Source organism: Canis lupus, chromosome 7 (assembly GCF_011100685.1).
Source record: "Canis lupus familiaris isolate Mischka breed German Shepherd chromosome 7, alternate assembly UU_Cfam_GSD_1.0, whole genome shotgun sequence".
Lineage (NCBI taxonomy): Eukaryota > Metazoa > Chordata > Mammalia > Carnivora > Canidae > Canis > Canis lupus.
Genome location: NC_049228.1, coordinates 39,012,177 through 39,036,470, shown reverse-complemented (window position 1 = coordinate 39,036,470; position 24,294 = coordinate 39,012,177). Strand labels below are relative to the sequence as shown.

The 24,294-nt window shown below is 49.3% G+C and overlaps 2 long non-coding RNA genes across 10 annotated transcripts; one reads left to right on the top strand and one right to left on the bottom strand.

Annotated features, from left to right (window-relative positions):
- Positions 1-1,142: 1,142 nt before the first annotated feature.
- LOC102155950 lies at positions 1,143-11,205 on the bottom strand. 8 transcript variants are annotated; one of them, XR_005362281.1, is made up of 6 exons: positions 11,007-11,205; positions 10,619-10,793; positions 7,093-7,543; positions 6,684-6,845; positions 6,425-6,580; positions 1,143-3,841 (listed from the first exon to the last, which is right to left on the bottom strand). It is a non-coding gene; the product is annotated as an uncharacterized LOC102155950 (long non-coding RNA). The 8 variants fall into 8 exon arrangements; XR_005362283.1 differs by lacking the exon at positions 1,143-3,841 and adding an exon at positions 9,689-9,755 and having other exon boundaries at positions 5,472-6,580; XR_005362286.1 differs by lacking the exon at positions 1,143-3,841 and having other exon boundaries at positions 5,472-6,580; positions 7,093-7,281; positions 7,392-7,543.
- A 73-nt stretch (positions 11,206-11,278) lies between these two features.
- LOC111096720 lies at positions 11,279-22,404 on the top strand. 2 transcript variants are annotated; one of them, XR_005362279.1, is made up of 3 exons: positions 11,279-11,418; positions 18,370-18,874; positions 20,666-22,404. It is a non-coding gene; the product is annotated as an uncharacterized LOC111096720 (long non-coding RNA). The 2 variants fall into 2 exon arrangements; XR_005362278.1 differs by lacking the exon at positions 18,370-18,874.
- The last annotated feature ends 1,890 nt before the right edge of the window (positions 22,405-24,294 follow it).

Here is a 24,294-nt window from a genome sequence, read left to right as displayed (position 1 = left end):
CAAGACCATCACCTCCACTGTAGACATGTGGAGCCACGCTCTCAAAAGGAGAAAGTGTAGGGAAGGGACTGGATTCTGATTCTGCTGTCATCCGTGTCACCTTTCATCTTGAGAGCTTACCGAGAATTGTCACCAAGTATGGATGCTCACACCTCCCCTCAGAGTTAAGTAGCTGTAACTCCTTTTTTAGCAGAAGGAAACCGAGGCTCCACAAAACAAGACAATAAGCTGAGTGGCTGGGGTCATCTCCAGCCAAGCTAGAAATAGTATGTATTTTGTGAAAAAAACAGGAACGTGTGCCTCTCTCTGCTTTTCTTTGGGCAAATACCAAAAGGCAATCAGCATGCAGAGGGTTAAAAGTGGGGCAAATACATTCCGTGGTGTTGGCTCAGGACAGGGCATGTTGGAAATGAATAATAGAAAAACAGTGCTCTCGCTACACTATGTAACTCCAGCAAATTTGTGGATTTGGGTTAACCAAGGCTGAAATTCCAGAGCTCAAGTAACCCAAGAGTGGCAGGCCAGGGGAATTTCTGTTGGTTGGATTAGAAATCTTCAGTGTCAGCATTTATGCTCAACTGAACTCAACGTTTTCACCCAACATCTAAGTAACTTTCTTTCCACTCTTCTGCCGATACAGAGCCCGGAGCCCTGATGGAACATAGGTGCAAAAGGTCTGTATCCACCAGACCAGCCATGGAGGATGCTGCCTGTGGCCATCCCCCCACAACTTCCCCCTGCCTGGCACTGGAAGACACTGGATTCATCAGGCTGCGAGGACATCAAGGCAGTGGCCACACTGCATGCTTCTCACCCAATCATAGGCTGTCATGAGTCCCAAGCTGGCTGTGTCTAAATGATCCAAGTCCCCAGGAGCTGGAAGCCCCTTCAGGAAAGGGACTCCCTTATATCCTGCAGAGGTGGTGCATGCGCATGCTATTTTGTCAGCCAGGATTTGGTCGGGAAGCGGCCCCACTGTACAATCACAGGATACGTCAGGCAGTTGTGGGAGAAGCTGGGGAAGTCGGGTGTCTGAGGGGGCGCTGGTTGGTCCATTACTAATCTGCGCCCCTGCAGCCCTGGTATAAGAGCACCAGGCAGTTGGCCCAGCAGCATGGGCGGCTGTGAACGCAGGGCCAGTCCACGGAGGATTGTCCCCTCTGCATCTGGTGGTGGGGCTGGGAGGAGAGGGAAGTGGGGAGACATCGGTCAAGGGTAGAAAATCTCAGTGAAGATGAGAAAGTCTTAGACATCTCCCGCACAGTATACCGCCTGTGGTTAACAATGCCGTATTGTATACTCAAACTTGCTAAGAGGGCAGATCTGAGTTTAATGTTATCACACACAAAATAATAACAGGAATCATAATAAGTGAGGAGAGTAAGTGGAAGTTTCTGGAGGTAATGGATGTGTTTATGGCAGACTGTTGTGCTAGTCTCACAGGTGGATACTTCTCTCCAGACTCATCAAGTCACAGGCATGAAACACATACAGCTCTTTAGGTGTCAGTCACACCTCAGTAAAGTAGGTGGTTTTTTTTTTTTCAAGAAAGAAAGTGGATGTGGAATGGAAAGGAGCAAGAATGAGCCAGAGTCCCCAGCCCTTGGGCCCCAGCCACTCCATTGAACCACAGCGGCCTTCACAGAAGAGTGGCTGTTGCTTTACTCCCACCTTCCAGGTTGGGCCCCTGTTTCTCCTTGGGCTAACTCTCACCCAGCATCACACAGAGAAAGATATTCTGGAAATGTAATTTCCGCTAAACTTAGCTGATACCAGATAGCACACAATCACCACAGATGTGTTTCAGGCACCCAGAGTCTAGCTGGTCACTTTCTAGCATCATGGGGAAAGCACTGGTCTGGAGTCAGGAGGCCAGGAGCTCTGGTCATGGTTCAGCCCTACAAGTGTGTGTCTGGCTGAGCTGCTCACCCTCCCCACACTGCAGCCCCTCACAAGGAGAAGGAAAACGATGATTCATTGCTAGATGCCTATGTAGAGGTGAGAAAGTTAAAACGTTAGCGTGAGCTTTGGTAACTTCCATCCAAAGCTTCTAGAAGATACTAGATTCTGCTGCATTATTTCCCTGCTGGGCACTTAAAACATGTCCGTTGAAAGCTGAGTCTCCTAGCTAAAGCATGGGTCTGAAAATCAGAAATTCCAGCCAATTTTTCCTCTACTTCTGGCATGCCTAGAAATTTGGAGCATGTCATTAAACCATTCTCTGTCAATGTTTACTCCCGTACAGAATGGGAATAATAATGTTCCAGCAACAGAGATCGCCCACCAGCTAAGTCTCTTAAAGAAATGAGGCCCTGGCACAGTGACTAGGAGCTTCACCAGGGCTGTGTTTGCAAGATTTCTAGGGCTTGCTGCTACTTCCTTGTTGGGACCATCGATAGCATTATGCCAGAGTTTGCTAAGCCAGCAAACCTGCCCCGTTTCACGGAGGTGAGTCCCAGCTGGGGCAGAGGAAGCAGAATCCAAGCCAAGCAAAGCCCTCTCCTGGGACCAACCACTTTCTTTTTTTTTCTTTTCTTTTTTAGGATTTTATTTTTAAGTAATCTCTACACTCAAAGTAGGGCTCAAACTCACAACCCCGAGATCAAGAGTCATGTGCTGTAGTGGTGCCAGGCACCCCTGGACCAACCACCTTCTATGGAGGATTGGGGGGTCTGGCCAGGGACCTCCTCCTGAGACCACAGCTCTGAAGAGCACAAACCCCACCCGCTTCACCCCTTGGCTTCAGAGGGTTAACTTTATGCTAAACAGGGAGTAAGAAAAGAATGCATGGGGGCCCCTGGACTCGGTAGTTAAGCATCTGCCTTTGGCTCAGGTCATGATCCCAGGGTCCTGGGATCAAGTCCTGTGTGGGGGCTTCTTGCTCAGCAGGGGGTCTGCTTCTACTTCTCCCTCTGCCTGCCCCTACCCCTCCTCATGCTCTTGTTCTCTCTGTAAATAAATAAAATCTTTTTAAAAAAAGAATGCACAATGATATTCGCTCCATATTTTCCTAGGTCTGTGTACTTGAGTGGCTACCATCTGGGACATTTGGTGCTTCATTCAGCTCTTTTACCGACATCCTTAAGTGTCAACCAGAACCCACCGACAAGTATAAACATATGACACTTGAACATAAAAAATAATCTCTTTCCCTCACAGGTGACAAAGCCCAAAGTGACATTTGCCATCTTCAGCTTCCCTCTGTTAGCCTGAGGTTATTTATAGAGGTAAAGCCTTGTATCACCCCATCCACATTCTTTCTCGTGCCTCTGTGATGCAGGGCATGCTCAAGCAAGCCGGCTGGTGGACAGTAAGTGAGGTCTGAATATTTATATAGAGTTAAGGATAAACATACTTTGGTATCTGAAAAGCCCAGCATTAAAAATAGCAGCCCCAATATTTCATGATCAAAAGAATCAGTTCCAAGGCCCTTTGTTGGTTAGCTCCCCTTTTTTATAACTGGAAGACTCTTATGTGACTTAACTACATCTGGGGCCAGTGTCATGTTGGCTATGTTTATATAGTAACCAAAAATTGCAGATAAATATTTATGTAGTTACAAAACTTTTAGCAGTCCCCAAGTTTGGAATGATCTGAAAGAAAGCTAAACACTCCATTTTGGGCGGTGGTAAATCCCCCATCGTCAACGTGACTTGGATATAGGGAAAGGAGAAGTAAGTCCAAATGGCTGCCATATGTCTGCCATGAGTGGGCTCAGAGGGGTCAGGATGATGGGAGTAAAGAGGAAGGGTCTGCCGTGGCCGGGCCGCACTCCGTGTCCTGACAGCTGGTAACGTGCAGAGCATCACTTTGCATCTGTCAGCTGTTGCCCGGTGGATGCCTGTGTGATAAATGAATAATGGGCTCCATGGGGCTCTTCTTACACTAAAAAATTCAGTGCATATGGTTCTGGCCAGCCCTCCATCCCATCCCATCCCATCCCACCATTGGGTCATTGCAGAAGTCCATTTGTTCCCTCAGGCCATGCCAGGGAGTATCACAGCTTTTAGGAGAATATGGCAAAGCATCAGTCTTTGGGGACATGAACCCATATGTGAAACCTTCCAATGGCATCTGCTAGAGAAGTGCTCAGAGTTAGTGAGGCAGGGGTGTGGAGAAAGAGAACCTAACAGGATTGTCCCTTTGAATCCATAAGGACCAAGTGCACATCTACACTGGTCATCACTTGAGAAAGTCCACGGGAGAGAGAGAGAGACAGAGACAGAGAGAGAGAGAGACACAGAGAGAGCCAGGGCAGAGGATACTCCCAGGCGTGTATGCATCACAAGGTGGCTGAAGACTCGCAGGAATTTGGGGCCCATGGTGTATAAAACATAGTCACAGCAGCTGTGGTTGCCTCCTGAGGCTGCTGTGAGGAGTAAATGCAGCGATGTAGGAGTTGCCGAGCACGATGTCAGGTGCACGCACGCAGCAGCCGACACCCAGCTTTGGAGACACTGCCTCACCACCAGAGCTGCGAGGAAGGAGCCCACACCGCGCTCCTGCAGCTGGAACATCTCCACAAGGGCTTTGACTCTGAGTGAGGTTGTTTCTGGTTCTGTTCCCCGAAAGCTCTCACCTGGGGGGGTTATAGTCTGCCCCCCATCTCAGGAGAGAAACCCTACCCTTGCTGCGGCTAACTCAGTGGAAGGCTGGCCTCCCTGCCGAACCGGCTCTGGGCCTTTTTTGTCCTTGAAGAGTTCAAAGCATTTCTCGAAGCTTTGCTAACGGGGCAGGGAATGCTGGGTGAGACCTGAAATAGCCCCTGCCGGGGCAGCGGGCCAGCAGCTGTGCCAGTGGCAGTTGCCACGTCCCCTGTCACACATCTGACCCCGGGCCCGGGGATCCCAGACAAATGGTTGTGAGAGCCTCACATTTGTCATCTGTCTGGAAGCCAACAGCCCGACTCTGGCCCCCCAACCCTGGAGTTCTGTGCGCGGCCGTACCCTCCCACCATCCCCATCCTGTCCATGTAAACCGTGGAGTCTGGGGAGGGAAGATTCCCCTGCTTCAGAGCAATGAGACACCTACACTTTTATCCTGTTTTCAGGACAGTTTGGGGGTTTTTCCACTTTAAAATTCAGGTAAATTTCTCATCAAAAGGAACTGGACCCCGGGGGTCCCCTGAAAGCATTTTGAACACTGATCATCATTTGAGGAGGAATGAGGATGCTAACTGTCCTTTCCTGAGCACCTACTATGTACCTCGCGGTGTCGTAGGGCCCTATACATGATTCCACTTACTCTTACAGAGTGGGTCTGAGCAAGGGACTGGTGAGTGGCCGAGCAGAATCAACTCACCTTCCCCACCCCTGCCCCACCCACAGAATGCCACCTGGTTTTATAAGGAGTATCTTGAAGCATTTTTTTTCTTCTTAAAAACAGTTTATAAAGTTTCCTATATAAAAATAATGTATGTTCACATTAGAAAATCTGGAAAATGTGAGGTGCATTAAAAAGTTGTCACTCAACAACCCCATAGAACTTTTAATGTTTTTCATAAGGTATTTTTCTGTGCGTCTATTTATAATATTCCTTTTTTTCCCCAAAAAAGTTGGGAACGTGAAACTTTTTCGACTTTCCATAGATTTGTAGGTCTACTTAAATACAAGAAGCTTATTTCAGCCAGTGAAGCAACTATGGAGTGCTGAAGTTCAAGCAGAGTTCAGAGAGCTGACCAGGCGGTTTCTAAGAGGGGACAAAACTTGGCAAAATGCCTTTTTCCATCCTGATAGAGGCTTTAAGTGTCTGATCATTTGTTTTTCTGGCAGCAGGACCACTTTCCAGTGGTAACCAGTTGTTATTAGCATCATTACAAGTCCTTAAGCCTCTCTGAGCATTAATCATGCTCCGGATGTGACAAAATTTAGTGACTTTCAGAGTTTCAGCCAGACCCCCATCCATGGGACTGCACCTCCATGATAAACCAAGACAGCTTCACTCTGCATACATTTTAGCATTTTGTATTTTCAGTTGGCCGCCCGGACGGTTGTGTTCCTTTAAAACAGCATTCCGTGGCCAGATAGCTCTCCACGGGAGTCTGTCTCTCATGGGCACGAGAGTTTATACTCTGATTTTCTCTTTGCTCGAGATACTAACCAGTAGCGTTTTTCCTACTTTGTCTGATAGAATGGAAGTATTAGTGGTAGAGGCTGCTTTGCTTCAAAGACCGCCTATAATCTTAAAAAGCCCTGCACGTGGTAAACATGGGCTTCATGATAGTGTGCATCTGGAATTGCAGCGTCCTCTCTGCCCAGAAGCGTACCTTCGAATCCCCCTCCTGTGTGTGCATGCGTGAAGATCAGTGAATTGTGGGGCACTGAGTACTCATAGCATGTCTCACAGCATAGATGCAGAATAGAGGAGAGCGTGCATCATCTTTGATGACCCACTTCCTGAGCTTCATCCCAAGTGTGGTACAAACCATTTTTATTGCTTCTCGAAGGAGCGCGATGGCACCGAGGGACACCATCAGCTGGCTGCAGGCACAGGCCAGCTGGACGGACCTTCCTGCGGCTCTTCCACACAGTTTGACATGTCCACTTAACAAATGGAACGGGTACTCTATTTTGCTGGAACCCTGTTGGGTAAATATGGAAAGAATGTGGGAGCTGTGTCACGGACCACAGTGGTCGCGTTCTGTGTAATTTGAAGACAAGATTCCTTTGCCGTGTGTCACTTACCTCCTATGTTACCTCCTTCGTCAATATTTCGTAACCACCAATTTTCTGCCAGGGCCCACATGCAAAGATGGGTTTGTATTAAAAAATAAATGAGAACAGCACATTCTGATGTGGTGTAGTATAGCCGCAATTTCCACCCGAGGCCGTGAAGCTGCTCTTTCCCTTTTAGGAAACAAAAGACACAAAGCAGAGCTGCTTATTCTGTTACTGCGCCTGGTGAGAAGGGGGACAGAATGTCGGCAATAAAAGAAAAGCCTTCTTCCTTTGAATTATCCAAGTGCCCAACGATGGGAACAGCCACAGGGGGAGAACACCGTGCTGTGCGGTTTGATCTGACTTTGCAGACCATCCGTTTCCAACCGGAAAGCTCAACTATTTTCAACACCAAGAATCAGAAAACCAGACTTACTGTGGATCCAATGGACTGAGATGGGTTTTTCTCACATCACAAGGTGATGGGAAGTGGGGGGCAGGCCAGGCTGGGTCATCCAAGACTCAGGTTCTTTTTCCTGTTCTGCCAACCTCACCGTGTTGGATTTTGTCCTTGTGCTTGTCGCCTCATGGTGGCAAGACAGCTGCTGTGCCTCCAGGATTCGTTCTTAAGGCAAGGAGAAGGGGACAGGACCATGCTAGCCAGGCTCTCTCCTTTCATCTGGGAAGTAAAAAAAAGTTTCCCTGAACCCAGGGCAGATTTTGCTGTTTGCTCACTGGCCAGAGCTGTCACATGGCTACGCTCAATAGGCTGAGCCCTTTGCAGGTGTAGGCAGTTGTCCACATGTGTTCTCAGAGGCTTGGACATCACGGAGAATCCTTGCTTACATGATGGCAGTCCCAAAAGTTCTGTTCATATATGAAAATGTCTGTAACAGATTATTAATTCCCCGTTATAATTATCATGAAAATGCATTGGATTTACATTAGGAAAAGGAAAACTCTTTTTTTTTTTTTTTAATAAAAGGCCAATCTGTCCATTTTATCTCTACCCACCACTCCCCTTGCCCCCAGCTGAAACCCTTTGGAAGCTTTCCATAGCTTTTAAGATGACAAGCAAAGTCTTTGGTGTGTCCTCTAGAGACCTGTAGGAAACCGTTCATTTCAGCAGCCTCTTCCTTGCCTGTTGGCCTTGGCCTTTGCACCTGCCCTTCCTTCTACTCAAAAGCCTCTTTCCCCTCTCTGGGCCTGGCACCTCCTGCTTACTCTTTGGCATCAAATTGTTTCAAGTCTGCTTTCCTGCAAGAATGTTAGCTTTGTGAAAGCCCTAATGTTCTTGTTTTCCACACCTGGTTTATTGTCCGCTGTGTGGTAATCACCTAACAAATATTATGGGATGTATGAAATAAAATTTTAAAAGCATGAAACTGGGATGCCTGCGTGGCTCAGCGGTTGAGCGTGCCTGCCTTCCAGCTCAGGGCGTGATCCTAGAGTCCCCGGATCAAGTCCCACGTTGGGCTCCCTGCATGGAGCCTGCTTCTCCCTCTGCCTGTATCTCTGCCTGTGTGTCTCTCATGAATAAATAAATAAAATCTTTTAAAAAATTTAAAAAATAAAAGCATGAAACTGATTTTGCTGATAATATGCATTTGCACTACTCAAAATATGGTCCACAAACCGGTGCTGGTCCGCAAGATGTCCTTGGTTCATCTGCGACAAGCATGGACATTGAAAGCCAGCATTTAGAAAACTCTATAGCAATTCTTAAAATGTCACTGGATGGCTGGAAAAAAATATTTTTAAAGATTTTATTTAAGAGACAGAGCATGAACAGGGGGAGGGGCAGACAGAGAGGGAGAAGCAGATTTTCTGCTCAGCAGGGAACATGATATGGGACTCGATCCCAGGACCCTGAGATCATGATCTGAGCCGAAGGCAGCCACTTAAGCCACTGAGCCACCCAGGTGCCCCAGTTTGAAAATTTTTAAAAATAGAATAAAACTTGTCCTTTAACACAGTTTGAGAAACGGTCATCACGCTAATAAAAGGCAAGCATTTCTCAGGCTGCAGAAGATCTAAGGCCACAGCCAGCAGCCGGCAGAAGCTGGCAGGAGGGTCAGCGGGAGTGCCAGTGAGACAGGGGCTATCTGTTCTCCTAAGTGGAGGTCTGTCTCCATAGCTTCGCAGGACCGTCTGTAATTTGTGCCTCTATTTCCTCATGTGTAACTGGGGACCGTGACACAACCCACCCGTGGCACCTTCGTGAAAAAGTTTGATCCAGGCCATCCCATGCAGAGCATTTTGAAACACTATGTGAGTATCTGATATTATTTGGCGGTACATGGGAGAGCCATGTGGTGCAAAATAAGAAGGGATTTTTAACAAATAAAACATGGTTTTGATTAAAATAACACTGGGCTATAAAAGCACAGTGAACAGAGATTGATATCAAACAGCAAAGAGAACAAACAGCCCGCTGGGAGGATGTGAGACCGTGTGTGCCTGAGGCAGGCAGAGACCTGGCTCTGACCTCATAGCAAGGAAAATATTTGCACAGCAGAGCTGGCAAATTCGTGCAAGGTTCTTATATAGGAAAACTTGTAGTCAGAGAGGGAGAGATAGATGAGTGTATATGTTTTACTCTGATATTCTTCTCCAACTCAGAGTAGGTGACTGAAATTCTGTCAAGGTCACTTGTCTTAGTTGAAGACTTTCATGCAAGATGGCAAGGATGACTTACAGGTTTTATTTGAGGGTCTTGCCAGTCATTTACACTTTAGTATGAAGAAGACATTTGAGGGAGCCTCTTGCTCACTCCATACTCTAACAGGCACTGGCTCCCTAACCCCACCCTGCCCCCACAAATCCTGACCATTTTATGTAGCTCAGCTGGTGGCTTATACTTGAAAATCGCCCTGGGGGTGTCCAGCCTCACTGTTCTCCTGTTTCCCTGTCAGGGTGGACATACAGACAGTGCCCTATAACTCAGCACATCTTTGCAGTCTGTCATCTGCTGCTCTATGCTGCTTCATGTGTGTTCAACTCAATCTCCTCTCCACGCCCAGGGACCACACCTGACACTCTGGTCGCTTCTCCTCCCCCAGCACAGACCTGCACACAGGACTGGTCCTCAGTAGACTCCTGTAGGGGGGCGGGGGTGAGAGGTGAGACAGAAAACCCCACACACCTGTGTCAGTGGAGTCAGGGTACGGCCTGGGGGTCGCAGGAACTGTCCCGGGGAAGGGGGGTAGGTGAGGAGGGAGCAACTGAGAACAGGCCAGAAGGAAGTGCACACGGAAGTCATGTTTCCCTCCCTTTTTTGCTTCTCCTTCCTTTCGATTGGTTTCTTTTGTTATTGAAGCGTGATGGGCCTGCCGCCACGCCTGTGAGGTGTGCCGCACGAGGACCTGACTTACACAGTGCAAAACAGTGACCACAGCACATGAACACCACTCTTCTCATACAGACACAGAAAGAAAAAAAGAAAAAACTTTTTTCCTTGTAATGAGAACTTAGGATTTACTCTCCTAGCAACATGCAAAGATACCCGACTGCAGGGTCCTCCGAGATCCTCGCCCCTGCCCCACTCTTACCTGCCTCAGCCTGGAGTTTGGACCTTCTGACCTGGTTCCTCTCGCTGCCCCCCACCCCCACCTCTGGTAACCACACGTCTGGTCTCTTACGCTGTGACTTCAGGGTTTTTTTTTGTTTTGTTCTAGACTCCACACCAAAGTGATAACCTGCTGTATTTGTCTTTCTCTTAGTTCACTTAGCACAACACTCTCAAGTCCACCCATGTTGGCACAAATGGCAGGATTTCCTTCTTTTTTATGGCTGGTAATATTACAGCGTGTGCGCGTGCACATGTGTCTTCTTCACACACTCGCTCATCAATAGACACTCAGGGTGTCTCCACGTCTTGGTGGTTGTGACTCTTGTTGCCCTGAACACGGGGCTGCAGACATCTTTTTGATGTAGTGATTTGGTTTCCTTTGAATAAATACCTGCAGGTGGAATTGCTGGGTCATGTGGTGGTTCTAGTCATCACTTTTTGAGATGCTTCCATCCTTTCTATAGTTTGTACCCTCACCAGCAGTGCGGGGTCCCCTTTGCTCCACATCCTCACCAACCCTTGTTGTCACTTGTCTTTTTGACACTAGGAAGTCCTTTTTGAAGAGTCTGTTGGTAAAGAGAGGTGAATGGGGCGGCTGGAGTGGGGGGCGGCTGGAGGAAGGAGCAGGAAGGTGTTTCAGGGTGGAAGAGGCAGAGGTCCACCATGCAGGGAACTGGACCATAGGGTGGGGAGATTACAGGTGAAGACAAAGGGAGAGGTGGAGGCCCACAGTCCCCGAGAGGCCTGGGATCAAGGGTCCCCACAGGGAGAGGGGCTACCTGGGGCTGAGAGAAGGGACCCCTCCTCCACCGAGACAGAAGGAAGGAAAAGTAGGTGAGAGCATGAGGACGGGAGTCCAGGAGATGGGATAAGGAGGAAGGGTGTGGTTACTCAGAGAAGAGAACCCAGGGTCTCCTCTAAGGAAGGCCTCCACCTATTCCCACTTCCTTCCTGGAGCCTGAGGCTCATGATTGGGAAAGAATGTTTGCAGTGGGTGCTAAGATACCAACAAAGAGGGCTCTAGAAGATTCTAGCACAGTGGGGACCTGCTTTCCTGGCTGCCATGGAAGCAGGGCATTGACTCAGCCAGCCATCATGTCCCTTGGTGCCTTGTGCTTTGGGGAGGCATATCCAACAGGAGAGACTCCCACTTACCCTCCAGCCATGTGGGAGCTGGCAGGAGCCTGGCAGGTGTGCCCTGGACACAGGCAGGGGTGTCACAACAGGGGCGAGCACAGGGCTGTGGGAAGCCGGCTCCCATCCTGACCATCGTGTCTGCCACACGATTGTCCCGGTCAGGGCAAGTGGCAGGGTCAAAAGCCAGGGGCAAAAAAGAGCTGGGCATTTTCGGGGACTGGAAGCAGGGGAGCACATCTGGAGGGAAGAGGGGGACAGTCAGGGAAGGTGAGTACAGGCTACTAGGAGCCCAGCCTGGCTTCCAGGCCCAGCCCACTGGCCCCAGAGTCTGGGCTTCATCCCATGGGGAGGGAGGGAGTTTGGAAGCCAGAGGCTGGTGAAGGACGAGGCTGGAGGTGATGGGAACAGACCCAAGGCCTAGGGAACAGACCTGAGGAGGCCCAGGGAACTGACCTGAGGCCTGGCACCAAGCCTATCATCCACTGGCCAGGGAGACACGGAGGCAGACCTCTTTCTAGCTGGAGGAATAGGCCAAGAGGGGCATCTATTCATCCAAAGGGGCAGCAGGAGACAGAACTGGTTTGTGGGGAAAGATGATAAGCTTGTTTTTGAACACGTGGACTTGGAGGGCCTGCGGGGAGGGAGAGGGGGCCAGCGTAGGTGGTTGGATGGTGCGTCCAGAGCCCATGGGAGATGGGGCACCTGTTTCCAGATCTGGGTGGTGATAGAAGCCATGGAGTCACTGGGATGAAAAGGGGGTGAGAAGGGAAGCCAGAGCAGGCGGGCACACACCCTCCCCTGCGGAGGAAGAGACCCTCACACAGGACCCCAAGGGGCACCCCTGGCAGGAGGACAGCAGGAACAGTCACCTTGACAGAAAAGATCCCATGTCCAGTGTAGGGCTGAGCCTGACACCCAGCATCTCCTACAGTGCCCACAACCACCCACTAAAATAGACATCCATATTATCCCCATTTTAAAGTGGGGGCCAATTTTCAACAGAGACCGACACAGCTGCCTCGGTTGCTCAGGGTCACAGGGCTAGCAAGCCGAGGAGCTGGGGCTGTCCGATGTCGCCAGGACTGTCAGGACAGACGGAGGACTCAGACGCAGGTCACTTTGCAGGTGTGGTGACAGGAAGCAGTGGGCATCGTCATCGGATGTCCTTGCTGCGAAGGAGGGGTCCACGGGGAGAACGAGGCTGCCCGCGCTGAGGAAGGGACAGCCGAGCACCTGCCAGGGGCTGGGGGCCGGGGGCTCGGGCAGGGGCAGAAGCAGAGGACACAGCGGCCACACCGGAGAGGGGACAGGTTCTCTCTTGTCTCTTCCCGTCTTCACCTCTCAGCACTGAGGCGGGCCTGGCCTGGAGGTGTACTAGCTAGAGTGCCAATTTAGTTCCAGAAAGAAGGAGGAATCGCTGGTTACCTGCCAGTGCCGCATGTCAGAACAATAGTCCTGCTGCGTCCTAGAAAACCCAGGGCCACACCCGTGTTGTTACCACCCTTATAACCCTGCATCGGCTTTTTTTTTTCTTAAAGATTTTATTTATTCATGAGACGCACAGAGAGAGAGAGGCAGAGACATAGGCAGAGGGAGAAACAGGCTCCCCACTGAGCAGAGAGCCCGACCCGGGGCTCGATCCCAGGTCCCCAGAATCATGCCCTGAGCCAAAGGCAGACGCTCAACCACTGAGCCACCCAGGTGCCCCTGCATTGGCTTTTGAGTCCACTTTGTAATTTGTACTACCGTTCGCTGTTGTCATACTGAATCCCGGTCGCATGACAGTCTTTGGTTCTGAAATGTTCCGTTCGTGCTACTGTTTGTTTATCCATTCCAGAAATGTTTATTCCGAATCAGGCAGCGGCAGCCAATACGTCTGTGGTGTCTGTTGTCCAGAGCCAGGGGACACATCTGCTTTAGTGGGACTAGAATGTACGCACCATGAAGTCTGAGACATGGGTTATTTGTGGACTGCTGCATTCCTGGAAACAGCACCCGGCACGTAGTAGGTGCTCAGCAAACATTTGTTGGCCGCACAGAAGCATTGACTGTGAGGCCACAGGAGTTTAAGCCTCAGCTCTCGCTTTTAAGTTTGGGACCCTGCTTCACACTGGCCCCTTCTGAGGCTCTGGGAGCAGTCCTACTATGTGCTCTCATGGTTATATGGTTTTTTGGTTTTGTTTTTAAGATTCTGTTTATTAGAGAGCACAAGTTGGCAGGGTGCAGAGGCAGAAGCAGACTCTGCTGAGCAGGGAGTCCAATTTGGGGCTTGATCCCAGGACCCTGGGATCATGCCCTGAGCTGAAAGCAGACGCTTAACCCACTGAGCCATGCAGGTGCCCCCTGGTTATATGTTTTTATTAAAAAACAATTTCAAAAGTAAGCTATTTTAACTAGTTGAAGCCTCTGTCTCTACTCTAGCTTCTCCCCCACCCCTTCCCCTCACATCAAGTGACCCCGGAGCGGCAGTGGGCAGGAGGAGATCCAGCTAGGAGGAAGATGCCCTGGGAACACATTAGTATGGGCTGCAGGGACTTATCTGTGTGGTATGTGTCATGGAAGGTGTATAGCTGACTTATCAGCTATCCAGCATGGGAATGACTTCCAGGACTCCCACCCCCCACCACGGAGACTCACCTGGTGTGTCACAAACGAGCAGGGTCACAAAACTGAGTGTGTCCTAAGCTCCTGGCGCTGCAGGTTTGTGGGTGTTAGAGAAACAAGATCTTTCTTAAGGAGGCCCTCCAAAGTTGTTTGAGCTTCGGGCCCCCCAGAACATGAACCTGCCCTTGGCTGGATGAATGGGTAGACCTAAGTCCTCCCAGGTTTGAGAAACGGTCAGCTCCTATTCTCCTTTGGGACTTATAGACAACAAAGTCTGGTTTGGAGTTTATTCTTGGTCCTCAGACATGCATCAAACTCTTCCAGTAAATGGTCCATCTTCCTAAATGCTGCTTTTGTGAGAACAGCTCGACCAACTCCTCCAAAGGGCAGGCAGCTAGCTTCCAGCCAGATATTCAGAACTGATACATCCATCAAATTCTAATTGCTTTTATATAATATCCAGATAAATATCATCACTACCAAATGATTTGCAAGCACGGTCACCCCATTCAAACAATGACTATTAGATTTGCTTCCTTCCTTCCTTCCTTCCTTCCTTCCTTCCTTCCTTCCTTCCTTCCTTCCTTCCCTCCACAATTATATTAGGCCTTACTGTGAGTCAGGAATTGGGGGTAAAACATTAAATAACACACAGTCCCCTTCTTCAAAGGGCTTTTAGTCTAGTTGGGGGCGGGGGAGCCGGCCACACAGGTGACAGCAGTGCAGGGTGCGCAGAAGGAGGGTGGTGAGCCTGTGGGTGGAGCAGCGCACTGGGGCGAGGCGAGCCAGGGAACGCTCCTTGGAAAGGCTGAGTCAAGCGCTTGGCAGGGGTGCCGTAGCCCTGGGTGGGAGGGTGAATTTACTGGATCAAAGGTGCCCAGATCTGGCTGATGATGAGAATCACCTGGGGGAGCTTCAAGACTCCCAGACCCACCCAGACCTCCTGATTCAAGGTGAGCCTCAGGAATCCATCTTAAAAAAAAACCACCCTGGTGGTATGTTTGATCCACCAGATTTGGCAAGTGCGTGCCCTTTGTGACTCAGTGGGGGACAAAGAGCCTGCAGGATCAGGGGTGTCCTGTGGATGCAGATGGAGGACACATTCCAGGCCCAGCACTGAGGATCCCCATGTGGGCTGTTTGACTTCAGCAGAGCCTGGCCCTGCGGGGGAGGCACCCAGCAGAGCTGGCAGTGCACATGGCCGCTGGCTAACTCAGGCTCTGAATGCCGTGGAACAACCTGCTGGAATGGCAGGCTCAGTGCCAGGGTCACAGGGGCGCCACTGGCTGCGCTAAGAACAGGGCGGACAAGGTGCAAGATGCCCCGTGACCCTGCAGGTCTCTATCACCCTGAGGTTTGCAACAAGTCCAGCCTCCACTTCTTGGTTCAAGAGACAGCTCATTGTGTCATTTACCTTTTTTTTTTTTAAAGCAGTTTTATTTAGATGTAATTCCTATGCCATAAAATTCATTCTTTTAGAAGTGTACAATTCAGTGGGTTTTAGCATATTTAGAGTTGTGCAACCATCACCACTCTGTAATTTTAGAACATTGTCATCACTTTAAAAAAGAAACTTGAGCCCTAAAGAGGCTCTCCCATCCCCACCCCCCTCTTCCATGCCCCAGCAGCCACCAGGCTACTTTCTATCTCTGTAAATGTGTCTATTCTGCATGCTTCATACACCCAGTCACATACTCCTGGCCTCTGTGTCTGGCTGCTTTCACTTAGCATGTTTTTGAAGTTCATCCATGTTGTAGGATGAATCTGTGCCCCATTCCCTTTGATAGCCCAAGAATATTCTATCACATGGATCTTGTTTATTTTTCAGTTGATGGACATCTGGGTTTTCTCCACCTTCTGGGTATTAGGAATAACACCACTCTGAATATTTAAGTTTTCTCTTAAAACATAGGTTTTCAATTCCCTCGGGTGTGCGTGTAGGAGCAGAATTTCTGGGTCATATGGAAAGTCCATGTTTAACTTTTTGAGGAAGTGCCACATTGCTTTCCAAAACAGTCGCTCCCTTTCACGTTCCCACCAGCAGTGTGCGAGATCTGGTTTCTCTACATCCTCCCCAACTTGTTTTCATTCCTTGTTTTCATCATAGCCATCCTAGTGGGTGAAGTGGTACCTCGCTGTGGTCTCAATTTGCATCTCTCTTATGACTAACGATGCTCAGCATCTTTTCATGTGCTTATTGGGCATTTGTATATCTTCTTTGGAAAAATGTCTACTCAAAGCTTATGCCCATTTTTTTTTAAAGATTCAGACTCTTGTTTTTATTTTATTTTGAGAGAGAGAGAGAGAGAGAGCGAGCATGCAGGACCGAGGGGATGGGGAAGAGAGAATCTTAAGCAGGCTCCATGCCCGGCGCAGAGGATCTCATCACCCTGAGATCATGACCTGAGCCAAAACCAAGAGTTGGATGCTCATCCAACTGAGCCCCCCAGGCTCCCCAGCCTGTGTCCATTTTTAAATTGGGGTTTGTTTCTACCAAGTTGTTAAATGTCCTTGTATATTCTAGATATGAGTCCCTTATCAGACATATGATTTGTAAATATTTTCTCCCATTCTGTGGATTGCCTTTTCACTTTCTTAATGGCATCCTTTGAAGCATACAAGTTTTTAATCTTGATGACGCCAATGTATCTATTTTTTCTTTTGTCACTTAAGCTTGTGGTGACATATTTAAGAAACTAATCCTGATCCAAGCTCATAAAGATGTATTTCTGTGTTTTCCTCTATGAGTTTTATAGTTTAGCTCTTGCATTTATGTCTCTGATCCACTTTGAGTTAATTTTTATATGGTTTGATAGAGGGCGTCAACTGCATTCTCTTGCATAAGAATATCCAGTTCTTCCCAAACCATTTGTTGCAAAGACTATTTTTTCCCTTTTGAATTCTTGGCACCCTTCTGGAAAATCCATCAACCATATGTAAGGGTGTATTTGTGGACTCTAGATTCCATGCCATTGACCTATATGTCTATCCATATGCCAGCACCACAATATCTTGACTACTGTACCTTTGTAGTAGCTTTGGAAATCGGCAAGTGTGAGAGTGCCAACTGTTCTTTTGTTGGTGGGGGTAGTGATTCAGGCTATGTTGGGTCCCTTGGATTTCCATATGAATTCTAGGATCAGCTGCCAATGTCTGCAAAAAAGGCAGCTGGGATTTTGGTAGGGATAGCATTGGAGTCATCTATTCTTGAAGTGCTTCCATGAGGTCACTAAGAGGAGTATTTATTACCTGTTAATACTCAAGTATTTATTATCTGTTTGACAGATAAGAAACAGACACAGAACAGTTCCTTTTCAAGTCCCCCAGTCTGGCAATGCTGCCTTCAACCGTAGAGCAGATGCCTCCTAAATCTCACGATGCCAATCTCCTTCTCTGTCCTCAATTTTCAAATGTGCTGCACACTTACTCTGTGCCAGGCACAGTTCTAAGCAATCAAGAATTTAAAGATCAAGAGGGGCGTGTGGGTGGTGCACAGTCGGTGAAGCCTCTGACTCTTGGTTTTGGCTTAGGTCATGATCTCAGGGTGGTGGTGGGATCGAGCCTTGCTTCAGGCACCACGCTCAGCTCAGAGTCTGCTCAACTTTCTCTCTGCCTCTGCCCCTCCCCCTGCTCTCTCTAAAATAAATAAATCTTTTTTAAAAAGTGGATGATTGGTAAGAAGATGAGCCAATGCAGTAAAAAGTCACAATCCTTTGCTCAGTTTCCAGAAAGGAGCTAATTTTCAGATCCAGAACCCATGGATTGAAAGAGGGTTCAGGTCCCCAGTAGGAGTGCCCTTTAACACCATGATGATGCATGTGGTGGGCATTTCCCAGGTTTTTCCCTAAAAGGAACCATGGCATTTATTCAGCAAGCCGTATGTTGAGAACAGGGACTACCCTTTCCAGGACTGTTGGAGAGGAGTCTGAGTTGAGAGTCGGAGACCTCAAGTATCATCATACTTAGCATCCCTGCTACAGTTGGAGCACCTGGGTGCCAGTCCATAAGTGGAGGCTAGCCCAGGGCTGCCCCCTGTGTGCCCACTTAGGTCCATGGGCCCAGCAGGTAGTCATTTCCCCAGCCCCTGTATATATAATTAGAATGCATATATCTTGGGGTTTCCGCCTGTGAATAAAAGCTTGGCAGAAGGGCCTTTAAAACTGCTTTTCTTATGCCACACCTGCCCCTGTGAGCCAAGATAGTAAATTAGAAACAATAGTGCATTCTGGGGAGTTGGGGGGGCTTGAAAGCGATTCATGAAAAGAAACTGCAAAAGCGATTCAGGATCCTAAGGGGTACAAGGCTGGTGGTCCCTATCATGTCTCCGTTGATCGCCAGTCTGCACCCAGCACAAGTCAGGCAGACCCTGGACAATGACTAGAGATTACTGTGGTCCACCAGGCAGGAGCCCCATCTGCAGCTGCTGTGCCGAACATGATCTTCACTAGAACAAATTAACATAATTGCACATAATATGTGGCCACTGAGCCAATGAGTGTATTCTTTCCCATCCCTACCAAAAAGAGGATCAGAACAGTCGATTCATTCGGAACAGACAACGTATACGTTTACAGTCTTGCCCCAAGGCTATGTTAATGCTCCTGCTCCTGGCATAATACAATCCCTAGAGACCTGGACTGGCTGGGTAATGATGACATCATGCTCACTGGACCAGCTAAGCAAGCAGTGACTAGTGCATTAGAGACCTCCGTAACACACGATCCCAGAGAACAGGAGGAAGACACCGACGATTCAGAGGTCTGCACTGTCAGCAACATTTTTAGGAGTCTGGTGATCTGGGGAATGCTGAGACATCCCCCCCACAGTAAAGGATATGTTACTGGCTCTTGCACTTCCCATCACAGAGAAGGAAGTCCAACACCTGGCAAGCCTCTGAGATCTACAGGTAGCATATTCCAAACCTGAGAATATCCCTTCAACCCACATACCAGGTGACATGGAAGCCTGTCCACTTTAAGCAGGGCCAAGGGCAGGAGAGGGCTCCGTGGAGAACATCCAGGGTATAGTGTAAGTGGTTCTACCGCTCGGGCCATATGATCCTGCTGGCCTTGTGTTACTAGAGGTGTCAGCGGAAGTTATGACACATCCTTGTGGGGGAATCACAATGCAGATCCCCAGGATCCTGGAGCAAGGCCATGCCATCTGCAGCAGAGAATTCAATCCCTTTCTGGAAAGCTTCTGCCATTGATTAGACCCTCCCAGAGATAGATCCCTGACCATGGGACAAGTGGCCAGGCAGCCAGAACGGCTCATTGTGAGTGGGGTTCCGTCTAAGCCACTAGAATCATCAGGTCAGGTGGTCCTAAAACGGTGCACCATGAAATGTAAATGGTAAATCCAGGATTTTCATGAGCAGGGCTGAAGGGCATATAGGATCTAAACTAGTTGGTGGCCCAGACACACATCGCTAATGCCCGAGCACCTCTCCCTGAGCTCCCTCCCATGGCTCCCTGTGGCTCTCTGGATAGCTGGTTAGGACCCAGTTAACAGAGAAGGAAAATTCCTAAGCATGGCTCACAGAAGGGGTGGCTTGATATGCAGGTATATGCTGAAAATGCATGCTAGCTAGCTACACCACCCTATAATTCAGGGATGACCTTGGAAGACAATGCTAGGCGGAGATCCTCTCAATGGCCAGAACTTCCAGCAGTGAATGTCATCCATCTCATGTGAAAAAAGAAGTGGCTGGGTTTAGAATAATCAAGGACTCATGAGTAGTGGTGAGTGGCTTGGTCAAGGGCCTTGAAAGAGAAACATTTGAAGATTAGGACTAAGAAATCTGTGGTAGAGGCACTTGCATGGACATATGGGAGTGGGTGTGCTTTGCAAAGATCCTCTGTTTGCAGGTTAATGCCCCCGAGATAGCACCCACCAAAGAAATACTAATAACCAGGTGGGTTAAAGCCACCCCAGGGCTAGTATGGCACGTATGTGAGTGGAGTAGCCACCGTGGGAGAGACAGAGCCCATGCGTGGGCCCAATGGCCTGGCCCCTAACCCAGCCACCACTGCTTGTGCACAGCCTGCAGGCACAGAGACCAACTCTGAGTTCTCTCTTAGGTCTCAACCCCTGAGAGGACCACCCACCTGCCTTGCAAGGACTAGCCATTAGATTTCTTTTGTTTAGAATACTAGTAGAAAATGGAGTATTTATTAGGTCTGTGCAGGAATGACTATCTTCATGGCTTTCAAACAAGAGAAGCAACCAGTGAGGCAAAGATGACCAGATCTGAATATCTTAACATTTAAAACTTTTATGCAAATGAAGAGACAACAGACTGGGGATGTCTGCATTAAGTTTGTGACACATAAATGATTAGTGGGTGTTATGACTTCAACATCTAGCCAACCCGATGTGTAAGAACAGGGCTGGGACCCTGACACACACAGAGTCTGACAAGTGCCCACGTACTGAATGTCTTTTCCTGCCCACGTAGACTTATAACATCAGGTTGTATGGGTTGTTTTGTGTACAGAAGATTGTGTCAGCAGCTTTTCTCACATTACAGCATAGATCATGTTCTGAAACACACTTTTCAGCGGTCGCAATGCACTGCACTGTTGGAGAGGTTCAGCCCTGTTCTACTTCACTAAGTTCCCCCCCCTTTTTTTTTTTCGGTAGTTAATTTTGCAAGAATTAGATACTCCAGGGATGTCTTTGCCTTTCCTCCATGTAGGTCTTCAACTGGCACCGGCATCCAAGGGCTCCGTGTTCAGTCTACCAGCACAGAGGCCTGCAGACCAAGGGATCCATATTACAGTGAAAGAGGTGCCAGAGGAGGTACGTGACCATGACACCTGTACCAGACCACCCCGTCAGGGGGAGAGCTGATGAGGCCCGGCTGAAGCATCACCGTGGAGGCGGTTGTGAGGATGGCAACAGACCTTTTCTACCTGGTACTCAAGAGCTGGGAGTCAGAAAGACTCTGCTCACCACCACTCCCCGTGACCCACTTGGGGGGTCTGTGCCGCCTGTCTGTGTAGCTGAGAAGGCCTGGTTTCAAAAGAAGTGTTTCCACCAAGGGACCCAAAGAAAGTCCTTCTTCACTCTGAGCTCGGGCTGCTGTTTGGCAGGCCCAGGCGCTGTGTGCCAAACGCACAGCAGACATCACGTCAGCACTGGAAACGCACGTGTGTCAGCAAGAGGAGGCAGGATGCTCTGACACATTGGGGGCAAGAGTGAACACGTCCGGCACACAGGCGACCCATCTGGGCAAGCCCTGGCTTTCCCTCGCCCAATGTTGACAGCTAATGGACAAGAATAGCAGCTATGGCTGAGAAGGGCACCGTGACAAGGGAGACGATCTCCCTGAGATAAAGGCCTGGGTCTCCCTGCCAGGTAAGCCACCTGGAGCAGCAGACGTGCCACTTGTGGGTAAGGAGAATCTAGGCTGGATAGAAGGCCACTTCTAGTTCCAAGACAGTCGGCAATGTCAAGAACTGGAGCTGCTCCCCAGAACCTTCTTCCTAGAAGTTTCTCCAGCAGAAGCCCCTGGGATTCTGGACGACCTGCTCTCCAAACTTCAATGATGGAACAGCTCTGAGCACATGGAGATAGATTATAACAGACACTGTGATCGCCATCGGGATGGATGGCCTTATTCCCCCAAATATTTGTGGGGCCACCGGTACACAGCTAGTGGGTGGAATCAGGGATGGCATGGCCTGGCCCCTCATCCTAGCTCAGGACAGCTCTGAAAGGCCTGCCAGCTTCAGAGCCCCCTTCGGGTTGCCGATGGCTTCGTGGGTCTGTCTCCTTCCCACCGTGGGATACAGCCCCAGACACTCCGCAATAAGTGGCCTGCATGCTGACTCCAGCTCCGGACCGGCCTCCAGGACCCCGCCTGTGATGGGGCGTCTGAGCAGATCCAAAGGGAGCAAAGGGACAGCTAGTCCAAGAGCCCTAGGGCAGGGCCAGGACGTCCGTGTGGTCAGAGCCGCAGAAGCCAGAGTGGCTGTAGCGGAGGGAGCGAATGGGCAGAGCAGGAACAGGAAACCAGGCGGATACGCAGGACCCCAGAGGTCACCACTGGGATTCGGCTCTGCACTCAGAGTGGCACCACTCCATGCGTTTTGACAGGAAAAGTAACACAGTCTAAAAGAACCGTTGAGGCTGCTGTCTTTGGGGTGAGGCTGGTCCCCAGGAGACTGGCCGAGAGGGTCCTTCAGAGACCCAGGGGAGGCAGGACGGTGGCTCAGACCAGTGTGGCAGTGTGGAGTCAACAGGTGTCTGGGGCATCAGATACAGGGTACACCAGAAAGAAAAATAATCAAACCAACAGAAATTCCTGCCACTGTGCTCTCAGATAATTGTTATTTACATTTTCTTGATTTTGGTTTCCAGATAGCATTATTAAAAAGTTCACATAATGTGTTTACACAAATCTATTATTTTAAATAAATCTTGAACATCTTTCTCGCTTTCTAGTCAGTAAACATTGATCTACGTTGTCGTTTTTAATGAATTAATTTTCAAAAAATTCCATTATATGGATCATTGTCATGGTTATATTAATCTCTTATTTGGGCACTTTCAGGTTATTTCTTAGTTGTTTGCTACAGTAAGCCAGATTAGAGATACTGTACACACATATTTATGTACTCACCCATTCTTATTCTAGGCTTCATTCTAAGAAGTGGGGTGCTCGCTTCGGCAGCACATATACTAAAAATATATTCTAAGAAGTGGGGCTACTAGGTCACAGATTGTTCACATTTCTAGGGTTTTTGAGATGTATTCCTAATCACCCAAACATTTCCCAAACTACTTTATCTCTGCAACTGGATCTAATTCATAAACGAACATTGGTTTTTGTTCAACAATGTGCTGAAATAAGCAAGAAGGAAGTCACAAGTTCTCTTTGGAAGAATAATTAGTTTCCCCGGCTTACCGGGGGAACTTGATATTACTTGAGAAAGGGGGAAAGGAAAAGATAAATAGAGGGAGGGTAGCTTAACTTCTAGAAAATAAAGAGGTAGGTCTGTACTCAAGAGGGAGCTGAGCTTCCAGAAGCTTCCATGTGACTTGGCCTCTGGCTAATGGCGCAGCCGTCCCAGAGGCTCTTGATTCCATACCATCTGCCTTGCACCCGTCTGCATGCAATACCCCTATTAACACCCAATCATAGACACTGTGATCACCATCGTGATGGATGGCCTTATTCCCCCAAATATTTGTGCCCTCCAGCTCTGCCCGGAGGTGACTTTTGTAGGCATGTCATTGCTTTGGACAGGAGCTGATACCTGCTAGTTCCCTGCCGGTAGGAAGATTTTCTGCTGGCTAGCAGACGAGACGGCAGCACTGGAAGAAGAGCAGGGTCAGAGATGGACACGGGGCTGGCACAGCAGATTCGGTGTCCTCTGAAGACGATCAGATCACAAGCAGGAGAAGAGACCTCTGCAGAGGGGTCAGCAACCACCTTCACTTGGTGCCCTAGTCTGCGCACCCCCAAGCCCCCACCCAAGCTCGCTGTTTCCCAAAGGCTCCTGCTCTGAGCAGCGTGTACAAGACACCTCATGTGTCACTCTTGACTTCCTCTCCTCTCTCTGGCGGCACCTGAGCTGTGGGTTGTCCCCTCCTCTGGCCGGCCCCTCCTTCCCTCCATCACCGTCTGCGAGAAGGTAGCAGTCTCCTGAATGGGTCTTTCCACAAAGGTTTAAAGAACCTCACATGGCTCCGCACAACGTGCAGGCTCACGTCTCCACTCATGAGCGAGGCAAGGGCGGCCCTTCAGCATCTGGCCCCCTCCTTGCTTTTTGGCTTCAGTCCTGCCCCCTCCCTCATCATGCTCCCTGTGATCTGACCCACTTCCCAGCAGTCGCCTCTTGTGCTTCCATTCCAGCCTTGCCCCTCGCACTGTCCTCCCTCCGTTCCTCAGGCTGCCAAAGCTCTCTCATCCCTAAAGGGCCAGTGCAAACACAGATTCTCTGGAACTTTCTCCAGGCAGAATTCATCACCCTCTCTCTCATGTTCCCGCAGCAGTCTGTCCACCGCTGGGGGAGCAGTTTCGTGGTATCTGTTGCCTTCTGCTAGACAAGGAGTTCACTAAGGACAAGGGTTCATCTCCTTCACCATTGGACTCCAATGCCAGGTATACAGCAGGTGCTTAGAAAATACTGGCTGAACTAGAGTGACTCAGGACCAGATTCAGGTCACCTGACCCTCATCCAGTGCCTTTACGCAGTCCCAAAGCAAAGCCTGCACCTCGAGGATGGGCATTACCGTAGGCGGAGTGGATGCCTCTCCCAACTCCCACCAGCTGTTTCTGTGGCCTGTTGAAATTCCAGTGGCAATCATTTCTTCCGG